This window comes from Cavia porcellus, unplaced genomic scaffold (assembly GCF_034190915.1).
Source record: "Cavia porcellus strain 051 isolate PalLab524CR breed Dunkin Hartley unplaced genomic scaffold, mCavPor4.1 scaffold_10, whole genome shotgun sequence".
Taxonomy (NCBI): domain Eukaryota; kingdom Metazoa; phylum Chordata; class Mammalia; order Rodentia; family Caviidae; genus Cavia; species Cavia porcellus.
This window is the reverse complement of record NW_026947493.1, coordinates 71,715,789-71,732,287: the sequence shown is the minus strand read 5'-3', so window position 1 is coordinate 71,732,287 and position 16,499 is coordinate 71,715,789. Positions and strand designations below refer to the sequence as shown.

At 38.7% G+C, this 16,499-nt stretch overlaps 1 pseudogene; it reads left to right on the top strand.

Annotated features, from left to right (window-relative positions):
• The first annotated feature begins 11,013 nt into the window (after nt 1-11,013).
• On the top strand, nt 11,014-11,110 carry LOC134477965 (U6 spliceosomal RNA; annotated as a pseudogene).
• Nucleotides 11,111-16,499: the final 5,389 nt, after the last annotated feature.

The following is a 16,499-nucleotide window of genomic DNA, read 5'->3' as shown; positions in this document are numbered from 1 at the left end:
ACAATCACACATTGCAAATTTTGAAAGGCTAACTTTGGTTTGTGTCAAGGCATCTTTCCAACTTTCAATGGAGTTTTTAATTTCCTGGTAATCTCTTTGGATCTGTTCATGTATTCGAGATTTTGTTTATATTCTTCATCAAAGGTTTCTCTCCTTTTTCTGGGTTCCTCCATTCTTCCATCTGTGCCTTCTTGAGAGGGGCTTAGCATTTTTTTTATTAATCTTTTTATATCTTGCCTCACTTGGATTAGAATTTCAGTGTTAACTTCATCTATGAGGTCACGAAGGTATTTCTTTGTGTCTGCTGCTGCTGTGACTGATATTGCATGATTGCTTCCCTGGATCTCTTCTGTATATACCTCTCCTGGACTTATTTTTGCAAGGTGAGTGGCTGGAGGCTTTTTCTTATTTCTTTCTCTTGTCATGTTTCTGGTTTCTTTCAGACAAGTGTATGGTGGAGGTCTCAGGATCTCTCCATATTGACTACGGTTTTTCTAAAGCATGCTGGCTGGGGCCTTGCTGCTTTCTCCAGTTTACTATTATCTGAGGTGCATGCAGGGATGGTGGGGGCTGGCCCCTCTTCGCCGAGCCAGTCAACAGATGAGTGCCTTCAGCATGTTAGTCTGTGTTGTGCAAACATCACGGGATTGGGACAGTTTTGTCTCTGGCTATTGGGTCCTGACCAGGGGTGTGACCTAGCCCAAGCAGATCCCACCAGTCCTCTCTGGGCCAGGAGTGGCTGACTGCGGTTCTGGGTACAGGCCTTGTTCTTCCCAACTCCAATATGTCCTCCAGCTGACCACACCTGCCGTGGGACCCAATTTCCAGCACTCACCATGAATTAATGCAGCTCTCCACCTTGGCTACACTCTATGCTGCGTCATGTCCCGGACTCATCAACTCCCGTTTTTGGCTGGCTGCAGCTTCAGTGCGACCATGAATTGTCCAACTCCATGGCACACTCAGCACAGCACAGGACCGGACCCAGTGAGCGTGTCTGGTTCCAGCCTTTTATCCATGTTTTTCCTTCCTTCCTTTCTTTTTTTCCCCCCTCAGTTTCTTCCTGGGTCGTGAGAATCCCTCTCCTTTTGTCTGGTCTTCTCCATGTTGTTAAATTCTAGCATCTGAGTTCTTTTTCTCACAGATGCTCTCTACCCTGCTACCTATCAAGCCACCATCCTCAGAACTCTCTAAAAATGTTTTAAGACAAACAAGGAACCAGAATTTTTACCTCCAACATGTCCTCTAAGAGGAAGCTTCATGAAGATATGCCCAAGGAAAACCACACAAGTAGACTAATGGTGATGAACTCCCTGGGATACTGTGAGAAGTCTCCAGTGAGCAACCAAGTCTGACTAGAGCCAAGAATGGGGAACTCTGCAGTCTCATTTATTAAAAAGCATTTTCACAGCAACGGAAACCACCAACAGGGGAGAGAGACAATCCACAGTGTGAGGAGAAAAATTGCTAGCTATTCCTCAGACAGAGGACTAATATTCAAAATATATAAAGAACTCAAAAAAATAGATAACCCAATTTAAAGACATAATCCAGATGGACATCTGAAGCAAATAGACACTTATCAGGTAAAGAAGTGTAAATGGCAAGAAAATACATGGAAAAATGTTCAAGAGCTGTAAATTAAAACAACACTTAGATTTTATCTCACTCCACAAAGAATGGCTATTAGCAATAAACCAACCAGTAACAAATGCTGGGAGGCTGTAAGTGAAAAGGACCCCTCCTCCACTGCTGGTGGGAATGCAGACTGGTGCCACCACTGTGGAAATTCCTCAAAATGGTAAAACTACAGTTTCCCTTTAACTCATTTATTCTCCTTCTTGGTAGCCTCCTGAAAGAAATAAAAGAATCATATCATAGGGATATATATACACACACTCACATTAATAGTTGCACAGATTGTAATAGCTAAATTTTTCTTTCCTTTTTTTGCTACTGAGGATCAAACTCACAATCTTATGCTTGCCAGGCAGGCATTTACACTGCTGGGCTAAATCCCCAGTCCTTTAATAGCTAAATCTTGGAAACAGCTGAGATGCTCATCAACTGATGAACGGATAACAAAGATGTGGATTTTTTATACAATAGAGTATTACTCTACCATAAATAAGGAAAATCTCAAGACATTTTAGGTAAATGGATGTACCTTGAGACCATACTCTTTTTTTTTTTATTGGTACCAAGGATCGAACTCACGACTGCCTGCTTGCAAGGCAGGCACTTTTGTTGCTGAGCAAAATCCCCAGCTCCTGAGACCATGCTCTTAAGTGAAATAAACTGAATGTCTGTGATCTGGTGTAAGAAACCAAAAATGTAAATAAGGACTAAAATGTATGATAGATATTGTGAAATAGGAAGAATGTTCAAATGCAAAGGAGAACCAGAGAGTGAAGAGGAGAAAAGGAAGGGAAAAAATGAGAAAAGAAGGAAAAAATGGAAGCAAAGTTTTTGTAAATAAGCACAGGAAGAGAGGTTGAAGAGAAGGTAGGGGAATGTGAAAAAATCAAGTTATATCATGTGCAAGAACAAATTGCCTATGATGAATGTGATTATTATGCAAACTTAAAATGTGCAAGTAGCCTTAATAAAAAGATAATGTCATTGTGTTAATATTAATTCCCTAACTTTGATAAATTATACTATGGTTTTATAATGTATTAACATTTAGGAAACTTGGGATTTTTATACTATATTTGCAACTTTGTGAAATGTCTAAAATTATCCTGAAATGATATATATTTTATATTTTTTTTTATTTAAGGAGAAAAAAACAGAAAAAGAGTACAAGTTATACAGAATTTCAAAAAAAGTAGGAAATCACTGGTTAATAGATTATATATTGTCATCTTAGAAATAGTTGTTCAGGAAGGAGAAAATGGCGGCTTGCTAGGGGATCAGGCGGAGAGTCTCTCCAGAGAAATCATATTAGAAGCTAGAATATGACAACATGGAGAGGGCCAGACAAATGGATAACCATTCTTATTAACCAAGACAGTGCAGCTGGAGGATTTAAAGTCGTGCTGAGACTGAAGGCTGATAACAGGAGACTGCAAATCCTGAGCCTTTAAATCAACAAACTGACCCGTGGACCCAACAGGAAAAGCTGTGTTGGCTTTTGGTGACTGCTGGAAACTGAGACCTGAGATCCCGAGAAGCAGCCAGGACTGCCCCGCTGCAACAGAGGAGATCGTGAAAGACTCTGGAGCTCCAAAGCCGAACGCAGAGCAGATTTCTGACCATTCTGCGCTGTACCGTGAGTGCACGCTGCGTGGATTTCTGACCGTTCCGTGCTGTGCCGGGAGCGCAGGAAAGGTGGGCAGCATGGACCCTGGTGAATACTGGGGACCCCGCGGCTGCTGGGGTTGGCCAGAGAACATCTTGGAACTGGGCAGTGCCTGCCACCACGGGGACATCAATAACACAGAGTCTGGTGGCAGCCATCTTACAGTTGGGCAGAACCTAAAGCTCGGTGGCATCACTGAGTCCCCCCTGTAGGGAGGGATGGTGGAAGGCATCTTGAAATTGGGCAGAGCCTGAGTACGTGTTGGCTTCAGTGTCATACAGAGAACTAGTGGGAGACATCTTGGATTTGGGCAGTTCTGCTGTTCTGGTGCTCCTGTCACAGAGAAGTCTGGAAGAGAACAGCTGGGATTTGGGCAGGACTCTGTGCCATAGTGACATTAGTCAGCTGCTTCTGGTACAAAGAGAACTGGCAGGAACTACTGGGGCTAAGCCAAGCCTCTGCTTGGGGCCCAATAAGCAAATACAAAATAGTCACAACTCGGTGACATCCAGAAAGTACAGCCTAATTTATGGATTGACTGGTGCAGAGGCTGGAGACTAGCCTGTACCGTCCCTGCATCCCAGCCTACCCCAGATAACAGCAAATTGGGGAGGACAGCAAAAACTCAAGTCAGCACACTTCTGAAAGGCCCTAAGCAATTCAGAGAGGGCCAGAGAACCCCAGGACAGTCTGAAAGAAACCAGAAACATGACAAGAGATAAAAATTTTAAAAAATCTCCAGCTGCCCAACATGAGAAAATAAGCCCAGGAGAAATAAACACTGAAGAGAACAAGCACAGTAACCATCCATTGCTCAACACAGCATCAGCCAAAATTAAAAAGTACCTTCATGATCTCATAGAAGAATTTAAAGCTGTACTCCTGATTCAAGTGAGGCAAGATATAAAGAGATTAATTAAAGAAATGACAAGCCCCGCCCAAGACAACACAGATGGAAGAACTGAGGAAATCAGAAAAGAAAGAGAAACCTCTGAAGAAGAATTTAAACATAACTTAGGATGCATGAAACAGATCCAAAGAGAATACCAGGAAACTAAAAACTCCATTGAACACTGGCAAAATGCCTTGACAGAAACTAAAGACAGCCTTCTGAAACTTGAAGAGAGATTTACAGCATATGATCGTGAAAGAAAAAGCCTCTTAAAAATAACAAGGAACCAGAAAGAAGCAAATCAAAAACTAGAAGATGACAAAAAGATACGTAACTTAAGAATAAAGAATGTGAGTGAGGAAGCAGGAGCAACCAAAAATGAAATACAAAGAATATTCACAGAATATTAAAGCAAAATTTCCCATATATAGCAAAAAGAAATGATATCCAGATAAAAGAGGCATACAGAACACCAGCTACCTACAAACAAAACAGATCTATGCCTAGACATATAATAATCAAGATTCCAGAAATCCGCCAAAAGAACAAAATATTAAAAGCAGCCAGAGAAAAGATGCAGATTACCTACAACGGCAAAACTATCAAAATAACAGCAGACTTATCAACACAAACTCTTAAGTCAAGAAGGGAATGGGGAGAAATATTCCAAGTCCCGAGCAACCGAAGCTCATATACCCGTCAAAACTCTCTCTCAAAATTAATGGAGAAATAAGATACTTTCAAGACAAAGAGAAACTGTGGGAATTCATGGCCACCAATCCAACCCTACAGAGAGTGCTGAAGGACATTACAGAGAAAGAGAAGAAGAGATACCAGGATTCCAGCAACAGTGGCTGAGAGGCCTCAGTGAATGGGGCAGACAGTGGAATGAGGGAATAAGGTGGACAAATTATAGCAGAAAAGTGGAGTAGCAGACATGTGGCAAAGACGGTAAGCTATAGTCTTTAGTATAGACAGTGCTGAAACTCTATAAAAAAAGAAAAAGGCAGAGGTCATTGTTAATGGTGTATAAGGATTTAAAAGACATAGTAGTCTTATTGACATATTTAGTTTGAATTTAATTTATCCTGGTCTGTCCACTCATGTCAGATTTGAGGGCACAGACATCGTGACCCAAAAATAGCAGGTTATACCATGGTAACTATCCTTACTTTCCTATTAACTTAAACTGGAATCCTACAATACTTACATTGTCTTACTATGACTGATCTTAACTGAATCTGAATCATAAGACTATGGGTTGGCCTTGGCTGATTTTATTTGAAATTGGTATGCTTGTTAGTATCAACCCTAAAAGTAGAGGCAACTACTCTGAGGATGACAAGATGTAAAGGATATCCATACTGGTATTAATTAGTAACAGCTCTCAAATCCTACAATGCTGTCAAAGTTAAGTTTTTATAAAAATATGTGATACTATATTTAACTATAATAAGCCAGTGTTGTGGTCAAATCTATTGAAAATAACAAGAGAAAACATAGTAACTATGGAAGATCATTTATATTGTGGTCTTATATGTCTTATCCATTGCATATTTTTCTAGGAAATTGTTTTGCTGTCTTGCTATGACTTGGTATTCCCTATAATACAGAGAGGATAGATATATATGTAGAAATTCACACATGGGGTTTTTTTTTTCTTTTTAATTATTTACGGGAACAGATTATATAATGCAAGATGTAATGAACAGATACTCTGAGGAAGAGATGCTAAGAAACCCGAGGCTAATTTTGTAGCATTATGATAGAAATTCTAGCAATACTATTGTTCGCTGATTAGAATGACATTGGACTGGTTTCTTGAGTTCAATTTCAGCATATGTAGAGATGGGGACAGCTATCACAAAGAGAATGAGAGATGCAATGGTAGTTACTATTGTCTTCCCTAATTTGGAACTTGAGGACCTAAAAAGCCTCCAATGATTTGATTAGTTCTATAATATGCAATAAGTATATAAAGTGGGTGAAGATGGGGACAACTATTTGTAAGAAACTAGAGACAGTTAGATAGACAATGAAGATCTCCAGTGGACTTGCTGTGAAATCTGTATTTCTTTAAATTGTTTTTTTAACTGCTTTGTTCTGTTTTGATATGTTTAATCTTACCCTCTTTGAGATGTAAAACAAATGTGTAGGACTGATAAACATATTACTGAGCTTTTGTTCCATCATAGAGCAGAACGGTTTGTAGTGTCACTTTATGAATGTCATTCTAAATACTTTAATTCTATAACATGAACAGCTATTTCTAAGATGACAATGTGTAACTTATCAACCAGCAATTTCTTACTGTTTGTTTTTCTGTAAGTTTCTACCCTTTTTTTAATCTCCATGCATTCTTTTGTTTCCTTTTCTTTAAATAAAAAAAAATAGTTGTTAAAGTTACAAAATTAAAGCATATAAAGTGGACATTCAAACATTGAGACTGCAAACAGTTCTGTTCAATATTCCAACAAAAATTCAGTAATATGGTTATCTATCTTCTACACTTAAATTTACATGCAGTTATATCCTTTAGAGCACTTTCTTTTCCTCTCTTTTTTACAATGACAATTACACATTTTGGGTTTTATTACTCCCACAGTTCTTATTACTTTTTTTGAAGAGAATAAAACCAAATGTGACATAACAAAACAGAGTCAGTCAGATCAAAAGGATGGACATAGTACATAATGTAAAAACAGAATACAAGGTGATCAACAATGGTTACCATAATGCCTCTTGCTATCTTAAAAAGAATTGCTTATATCATCAGTTATAATAAAATTGAACAAAACAGTAAAGAACAAAATCAATAAAACCAAAACATTGGAGACATTACAGGACTTGAAAAGAAGATAATAGTCAAACCAAAATGGGCATCATAGTGAATCTTATTAGTCTTCACAGTTGTTGCCTGTACTCTCAAATTTGGTACTATCAAGCAAAACAGAACAGAGTAAAATCAGTCAAAACAAGATGGTGAGAGCAATACAGGGTTTCAAATCAAGTTAATAGGAAGTCAAAATGGGTTACTATAATATATCTTGCTATTTTTTAAATTTATTTTTCCCTGAATTAAAACGATAAGAATAAAAAATAAATAATAAAAAAGGAGATTGAGATAAAAGAGGACATAACAACAAAACAGCACAGGTCAGAACATAACCATTTAAGGAGAATAGTGTTTCACCACAAGATATCTGACATAAAAGTAGTTACCATAGTATCTCTTTCCTTGAAATCTTGGAGTATAACTTCATATACTGTAGCATCAAACATATCAAGACAATGTAAAACCATCCAAGAGAATGACAGTACTACAGGGTAGTTAGAACCAACTAACAGAAAATGAACAATGGTTTCTGTATTATCTCCTTGTCTATAAAAGTTTTTGTTTATATTACCACATATAATAAAATCTAATAAGATACAACATGTTAAGACCGATGCAGACAGAAGAACAAAAGCTTGGTGGGACTAAAAAACAAGATGATATTAAATCAGCACTAGCTATTACGATGTCCTGTTTTCTCCAAAGTAGCTGTTCATACCATCCAACCTTCTGTGCCTCATTTCTGTTGAGCTCTTTTTCTGTCATTAGTTGTCAGTTTGTCTTCTTCAGTTTGCTTTCTGCTCCATTTATTGTGGCCTCTCTGCCACTGTTTCTCGAATCTTGGTATTCCTTTTAGAATGTCCTGCAGTATTCTCTGTAGAGTTGAATTGGTGGTTGGAAATTCCCCTAGTTCCCCTTTATCCTGGAAGCACCTTGTTTCTCCATTAATTCCTAAGGACAGTTGTGCAGGATATATCAGTCTTGGCTGGAGGTTATTATTTTTCAAAGATTGAATTATTTCACCCCACACTCTTCGTGATTTGATGGTTTGTGCTGAGAAGTCTGCTGTAATTCTGATGGATGTTCCCTTGTAAGTGATCTGTTTCTTGTCTCTGACAGCTTTTAATATTCTGTTCTTATATTGGATTTCTGGAAATTTGATTATTATATGCCCGGGTGTAGTTCTGTTTGTGTTGTAGGTGTCTGGGGTCTTGTATGCCTCATAGATCTGAGTATCTTTACCTTTTCCCATATTAGGGAAATTCTCCTTGATTTTTTTCTGTGAATAGACTTTGCAGTTCATTTGTTTGTATCCCTGCTTCTTCCTTTACATTTTTAATTCTTCAGTTATAGATTCTCTTATCATCTTCTAGCCTTTGTATTGTTACTGCTTGTTTCCTTGTTATTTTTAAGAAGTTTTTCCTTTCATGATCCCACATTACAAATCTGTCCTCTAGTTCAAATAATCTATCCTTAGTTTCTTTCAAGCTATTATGCCAGCTTTCAATCGAGTTTTTAGTTTCCTGGTAATCTCTTTGAACCTGCTTCATGTATTCTACATTTTCTCTATTTTCTCCATCAAACAATTCTCCCCTTTTTTTTGTTCTTCCATTCCACCATCTGTTTTTTTCTTGGGAGATGCTTAGCATTCTTTAACTATTCTACTTATATCTTGCTTTACTTGGTTAAATACTTCACTTTTGAACTTGTCTATGAGATCCCAGATATATTGCTTTATGTCTATTGGTGCCGTGCCTGATATTGCATGTTTCTGTCCTCATTCTCCTTTGCATTTACCTTTCCTGGATCAGTGCTCTCAAGATTGGGGATTGAGGACCCTTTCTTGTTGCTCCCTCTTCCCATACTTTTTGTTCCTTCCATACAAGCATATATAGAAGGCCCGGTTTCTTTCTTTGTTAGTTACAGTTTGTTTGAATTGTACCAGCTAGGTGTTCCCACCCACTGCAGTGTACTAGGGAGACACAGACCTGGGCAGCCTATGCTGGGCCCTCCTCTCCAGGTCAGTCAACCTGCTGATGGCTTCACTGCATTAGGTTGCAATGCCAGGTGCAGGGACCTTGTTTGGCCTAGCGTACTGGATCTTAGTCTAAGGTGTCACCCAGGTCAAATGCTCCTCACCAATCCCACTTGAGAGGAGAATATGTGACTGAAGTCACTGCCAGTGTCCTGTTCCAGCTAGTCTGCCCAGTCCCAGAATGTCTTCTTTTGGAGCCTCTTAGTCTATGGAAGGGTCCCCGTTCCTCTCACTCACTGCAGGTCAATGCAGGGCTCCCTGCCAGCTCTGCTAGCAATTTGGTTCACTGATTCCTGCTCTCAGAACTTTCAAGTGTCTACCACTGCTGGGCCGATTCAGATGCAGCAGTGGCAGTAGCAAATTGAAGCCGTGGTTTCCAGAGGCACGGGTTCCAGCTTCAACACTGAGACTTTAGCTGTTCCAATATTAACACCGGGTTTGCATTTGCAGTTGGTTTCTCTCAGCTTATTTTGTTCCTGGGTCGGCAGGGTATATGTCCCCCTGCTTAGGAATCCCCACACTGCACCATTCTTGGAATCTAAGCTGGCTATCTCAGAGAGCCTCCGTAGCTGCTATTATTTATCCACCATGTTCCCCCAAAGTCGAAATGGTATATATTTTAAATTAAAAATTTAAACTAAATATAATGAAGTACCTGAGTAAATGATCACTGTCCTAAGTAAAAAAGTCCTACATTCTGGAATATCATTCTGAAATTTCAGATCCCAAGGTATAATGCAATATCAAGAAGATTTTTGGGAAAAGAAAAAACAGATCAGACATACAGGAATAAGAACCATATGGGCTCTAAATTTATCCATGACATTATTGAAAATTAGAACTTATAACCAAGTATTTTTAGTGATAAATGTTTGATGATCTCATTCCTAATAGTAACCAATAAATGATAACTTGCAAGGTTGCTTTTCTGTATCCTGATTGGTTGTTGTACACTTACATGGTGTAGCAGATTCCTTTGTGGAAGTCCAGCTCTGTTCTGATAGTCTCAGCATCTTCAGGGACAGAAAGGAGCTGACAATGAGAAGCAGCAGAGGAAAGACAGGCAGAAAAACACCTGATTCCACTGCCTTCTGAGTCCAAGTCTTCTCGAATTGGTTTTTGCTTTTGTTATTATTTTAAATCTCAAATTGATGTGGCCCTTAGGACCAAAGGATTTCAGTCATATGTGAGTGTTAGTATTTACCTGCATCTTAAATTTCTTTAAGAGAGAAATTTAGGTAGCTTAGATGCCATTTTGTACTTTGCTGTATTTCATTCTGAAAGAGGAGCTTTATCCCTAAGTAACATGAAGGATGGTAGAGACCATCTTCGTTAATCCCTCATGAATGTAAGTTGTTTGGTGGTTTCCAAACCGGATGGTTAATCCACAAGAGTAACTGGAAGCATGTTTTAGAAATATGGATTCTGAGTTCTCACTTTCAGTTTTGGAGGATCAATTGTATGGCAAGAGGGAGATAAATTTGTGTTTTTTAAAAAAGTATCTATGTTAGTGATCATTCTACTGGAGACTTATGTAGGGATGCCTGATTAGCTTTGTGATATTCAATTTCATGCATTCAATTTTCTTGTAATATTTTCTCTAAAATGGGTCTGCCTGATAATTTGCTTGGTCTCATCATAACTCTCCTCTCACTTTACAAGTATAAGCCTATCAGTATCCCAAATCATCTTGGTTGTGATATTAATCCTTCAAGGATACTATAAAAAAGACTCCCAATAATAATGAATAACTCAAAAGCTCTAGAAATCTTTATTTCTGAGAGTGAAATCAGCATTATAAATAGATACTTTAGCAGGTATTAAGATATTTGATAGAGTCTGGTAATGGATGTAATGACAGTTTCTGTTTCAAACCTCTTCTCTTTAATCTGAGGAGTCCATGTCTTGGTGCTTCCTTCGGATAAGATGCTGTTAAAGATGCACTAGCGCTTTCTTCAGTAGCACATGTTTTAAAATTGAAATGCTAGAGAGAGGATTGGCATAGCCCTGTGCAAGGAGATTCATGTAATGTTCCATATTTTAAAATAAAAATTAAATAAAGTCTGCATTATTGGCGAGTAAAAAGCAAGATGACATCAAAATGACATCAGTATACTTTAAATGTCTACTAGTTTTTACCTATTCAATTACCTATTCCAACTGTGTGTCAGTGATTTGAAGGAAAGCCACTGTGAAGTCAAAGTAGTATAAGTGATTCTGATTATCTTAAATGTTTTTCATGAGTACCTTGCTAACTCATTTCTTTTTAGCACTAATTAATATTGTATTTTCTGGATGTACCACCATTTATTGATACAGTCATCTATTGAAAGACCTCTTGCCTGTGTTCACATTTTAGCAATTATGAATGAAGCTGCTACATGCATCCGCACACAGGCTTTTATGAAGATAAGCATTCAAGTCATTGGTGTAAATTTCAAGGAGTGAGAATGCAGATCATATGCTCAATAGTAGGTTTGGTTTTTAAGAAGCAGTCAGATGAATAGTATTATTTTGCATTTACAGAGTGAGGAGAGGAAAGTTCCCTGTACTCCACATCTTCACCACATCAGCATATGTAGTCAGTGTTTTGCATTTTAGCCATTCAAACAATGTGCAGTGATTTCCCATTGCCATTTTAATTTTCAGTTTCCTAAGGACATTGAGTATCTTTTTGTAGTTTTTAAAAATGAGCTGAGATTTGAGAGAGGAGGTGTTGGAGATTGAACGTGGGACCTCACACACATTAGGCAAGAGCTCTACCTTTGAGTTTCACCTTCAGCCCCTGATGAGAGGTCCTTCTAGACCTTTGGCCCACTTTTTTTTAATTTTAATTTTAATTTTTTAAATTTTATTTTGAAAGTAGTATAAATGCAACAGTACAAGACAGAACAAAGCCAATTGAGACAATGCAGTGAAATTGGTACAGAACTTCACAGCAGGATGTTGGGATGGTAGTAATAGGTACTAGGGTATATCTCGTCATCTTCAGTCAATTAGGTATGGAGTTGTCCAGTCAATTAGGTATGGAGAAATCAAACCAAAAACAGAACATTAAAACCAATGGAAAGAGAGTATTGAATAGAGCAAAAGAAACATAACAAAACAAATCAGTGAAGATAACCTTTGCCTTCAAACAGAAGGTAGAAGGAAATTCCCCATATTTGCTATATTGCATATGGTCATCCTCCCACGAAATGCTGGGCTGTCTATCCCCAGCAGCTATGAAGGGGGAGGGTGTTTGATTCTCAGTCCACATGCTGGTAGGCTCATGGGAGCCACTGGTTCTCCTCCTGGCCCTTGCCGGGGATCTTCCTTTTGCCTTCTTTTAAATAAGGTTGTTTGTTTTGGTATTGACCTTTAGAGTTCTCTGTATACTTTAGATAAAATTTGTTTATATCAGATATATCTTTTGCAATGATTTTTTTATTCCCTTAATGGAGTTTGATTTTTATTTTATGCATATTTTCTGTTCTGATCTTCACTGTCTATCTTATTTTCTCTACTTTTCTTTCAAATAGTTGTCCCCATCTTCACACACATTGAATATATACTGAACATTAAAGAACTAATCAGATCATTACAGGATGATGAAGGTTTTTTAGGTCTTCAAGACCTGATTTTGGGCAAGTCAGTAATGTCTACCATAATGTTTCTCAGTCTCTTCATAGTAGCTGTCTTTATCTTTATGTATCTTTATGTATGCTGAAATTGAACATAAGAGACTAGACTAATATCACTCTGAACAGTGAATGATAGTATTGCTAGATTTCATATCATAACACTATAGAATTAGCACTGAGTTTCTTAGTGTCTCTTCTTCAGAGTATCTGTTCATTACATCGTGTATTATATAATCTGTTCCTGTAAATAGTTTAGAAATTCTTCCTTTGTGTGAATCTCTACAAGTATATCTATCCTTTCTGCATTATAGGGAAAAGCAGATCAAACAAGACAACAAAATAAATTCCTAGAAAAAACATGAAATGAAAAAGACATAAGACCACAATATTAGGTGATCTACAGTAGTTACATGCTTTCTCTTGTTATTTTCAATAGAATTGTCCACATCATCAGGCATAATATAATTGAACATAACATTACATCGTTATTTTAATAAAAACACAACTTTGAAAATATTGTAGGACTTGAAAGCAGTTAATAATCAAAACTAGAATGGATATCTTTTATATCTTGTCATCTTCAGAGTAGTTGTCTCCACTCCTAGACTTGATAGTATCAAGGGTACTAAATTCAAATGAAATCAGTCAAGGCTAAACAGCGGTCTAACAAAACAGCTTCAAATAAGATCAATCATAGTAAGACAATGTAAGTAATACAGGGTTTCAGTGTAAGTTAATAGGAAATTAAAGATAGTTACTGTTATAACCTGCTATTTTGGGGTTAGCTGTCTGTGCCCTCAAATCTAATATGAGTTGACAGACTGGAATAAAATATAATCAAACTAAACAGAGTGATAAAACTACTGTGACTTTTAAATCCTGATACACTATGAAAAATGTCCTCTGCCTTCCTTTTTTAGACAATTCTTCCCCTTTCCCTTTCTCAGGGTGCTTTGTATATTTTGGGTCCCACTAGCTCTTTTAGTTTTTAGATTAGGGGGCCAACCTTTATCTATCTGAGTGTTGCTAAATCTTTTTACCCTTGAGCTTGATCTTGAGCTGTACTTCTTTACTTACTAAAGTCACAAGGTTGTCCTTCTTTCCAGCTGTGTAGTTCTACACTGTCCAAAAGTGACATAGCTTTCCAATATATCTGCGGCTGCTGGATGAGTTGTCCCTATTTCTCTTTGGTTTCCTGTCACATGTAGCATTATTGTCTCATCTTTGACTCTCAGTTTATTAACCCGCTTTCAGGTTGAGTGTATTTCCTATTTAGAGCATCTTGGTGAGTCCTGCCTCCTACTCTACTCTGACTATGTTTCTTTTTTTTGTTAGTGTATCAGGGACTATCTATATTAAAGATTATAGCTTATCGTCTCTGCCTCATTTCTGCTATTTTATTCTTCTGTCATTATTTGTGCACTTTTCTCTTTCATTCCACTGTCTGCCCCATTCATTGAGGCCTCTCTGTCACTGTTGCTGGAATCCTGGTATTTTTTCCTCTCTCTCTCTCTAGAATGTCCTTCAGTATTTTTTGTAGGGTAGGGTTGGTGGCCATGAACTCCCACAGTTCCTCCTTGTCTTAGAAATTCTTGAGAGAGAGTTTCTCTGAGTACATCAGTCTTGGTTGGAGGTTATTTTCTTTCAGGGCTTGACTATTTTCCCCCCAGGCTCTTCTTGATTTGAGAGTTTGTGTTGATAAGTCTGTTTTTAATTTGATAATTTTTCTCTTGTAGGCAATCTGCTTCTTTTCTCTGGCTGCTTTTAATAATCTGTTCTTGTGGATTTCTGGAATCTTGATTATTATGTGTCTGAGTGTAGATCTGTTTTGGGTGTAGATGGCTGGATTTCTGTATACCTTTTTTATCTGGTTATCATTTCCTTTTCCTATGCTAGGGAAGTTTTCCTTAATTATATCTGTGAATATTCTTTGTAGTTCATTTGTAGTTACTCCTGCTTCTTCATTCACATTTTTTATTCTTAAGTATAAATCCTCTTGTCGTCTTCTAGCCTTTGCATTGTTTCTTCCTGGTTCCTTGTTACTTTTAAGAGATCTTTTCTTTCATGATCACCCACCATAAATCTCTCTTCAAGTTTCAAAAGGCTAACTTTAGTTTCTGTCAAGGCATCTTTCCAGCTTTCAATGGAGTTTTTAGTTTCCTGGTAATCTCTTTGGCACTCTTTCATGTATTCTAGATTTTGTTTATATTCTTCATCAAAGGTTTCTCTTCCTTTTCTGAATTCCTCTGTTCTTCCCTTCCTTTTCTGAGTTCCTCTGTTCATCCATCTGTGTTCTCTTGGGAGGAGCTTATCATTTCTTTAATTAATCTTTTTATATCTTGTCTCATTTGGATCAGAAGTACAGTTTTAAATTTGTCTATGAGGTCATGATGGTATTTCTTTATGTCCACTGATGCTGTATCTAATATTGCATGATTACTGCACTGTTTCTCTTCTGTATTTATCTCCCCTGGGCTTATTTTTCCAGGATCAGCAGCTTGAGGGTTTTTAAAATTTCTATCTCTTGTCATGTTTCTGATTTCTTTCAGACAGGTGTGTTGTGGAGGTCTCTGGCCCTCTCCATATTGCTTAGGGACTTTCCAAAGCATGCTGATTGGGGTTTTGCTGCCCTCCCCAATTTGCTGTTATCTGAGGTATCTTAAACTCCCTCCCAGTGGCTTGGGATGGTGCAGGCACACTCACCCCAGGCATCTGAGTCCAGAGTTCAGGGCACAGGCAGGGAGGCCAAATTCCCCAAAGCTGGTTGATCACAGCAGGAAACTGGAAAGTTCTGGCTCTGTATTTTTTATTATTGTCTGAAGAGACATTTTCAGAAGCAGATTCTCTAGGTTCTGTTCATGGTGGCGGCTCTGTGGGCCTCAGGTCACAGGGACCTGGTGGCCAGCAAAGACATACTCACCTGCCCGGGGACCTCAAGGTGCTCCAGTGGCGGGGGCCTGCTCAGTGCCAGCGCCCCAGGCTCAGGTCCTCAAGCAAGCGGTAAGTGCAAACATGGTGATGCATCCCAGCAGGTCGGGTCCCATGCCCACGATGCCACAATGCACCCTCTTGTGCCCAGGATGCGCCCAGATCTGAGGAGGTGGTGGAAGCAGCGGCAGTGGCGTTGGTGGCAGTGGTGGCAGGGGCGGGGGCAGCTGGTGGGCCCCGAGTCTTTCCTCTCCCCCAGCCTCCAGTGGGCCCCTGGGGACAGAGTCAGAGGTGGCAGCTGGAGCATGGCAGCGTGGGGATGGCCTGTCTCGCCGGCAGGCCAGAGGCGCTCAGGGTTGCACAGTGGCACGGCGACCAGCAGTGTATGTTTGATTGGTTTTTCTCACCTTAGTTTCTTCTTGGGATGAGAGAATTCCTCTACCTCTGTTCGGGGACCCCCTTGTTGTATTACATTGAGTTCTAAGTTGACTATCTCAGGGAGCCACTGTAGCTGGCTGTTACCTATCTGCCATCTTAGCTCTGCCCCCCGAAGTAATATGGGTTTCAATTCCTGAATTACTATTAATAATATCTTCTGCCATTTTTTAAAGACTACTCCTCCCCTTCCACTTACCCAGGGTGCACTGTGCATTTTTGGGTCTCACCAACACCCTTAGTTTTAAATTGGGGGGGCATTTTATTTTAGAATGTCTACTTTTACAATATATTAAAACTTGCCTTCAGCTAATTACATAAATATGTGATACAAAATTAAGGGTGTTATTACCTGAAAACCAGTCATTGCTCTTGGTGATTCTAATATTGAGTCTTGAGTCAGTGCTGCCTATTTCTGGATATTTTCGGATGACCCACTTTAATTA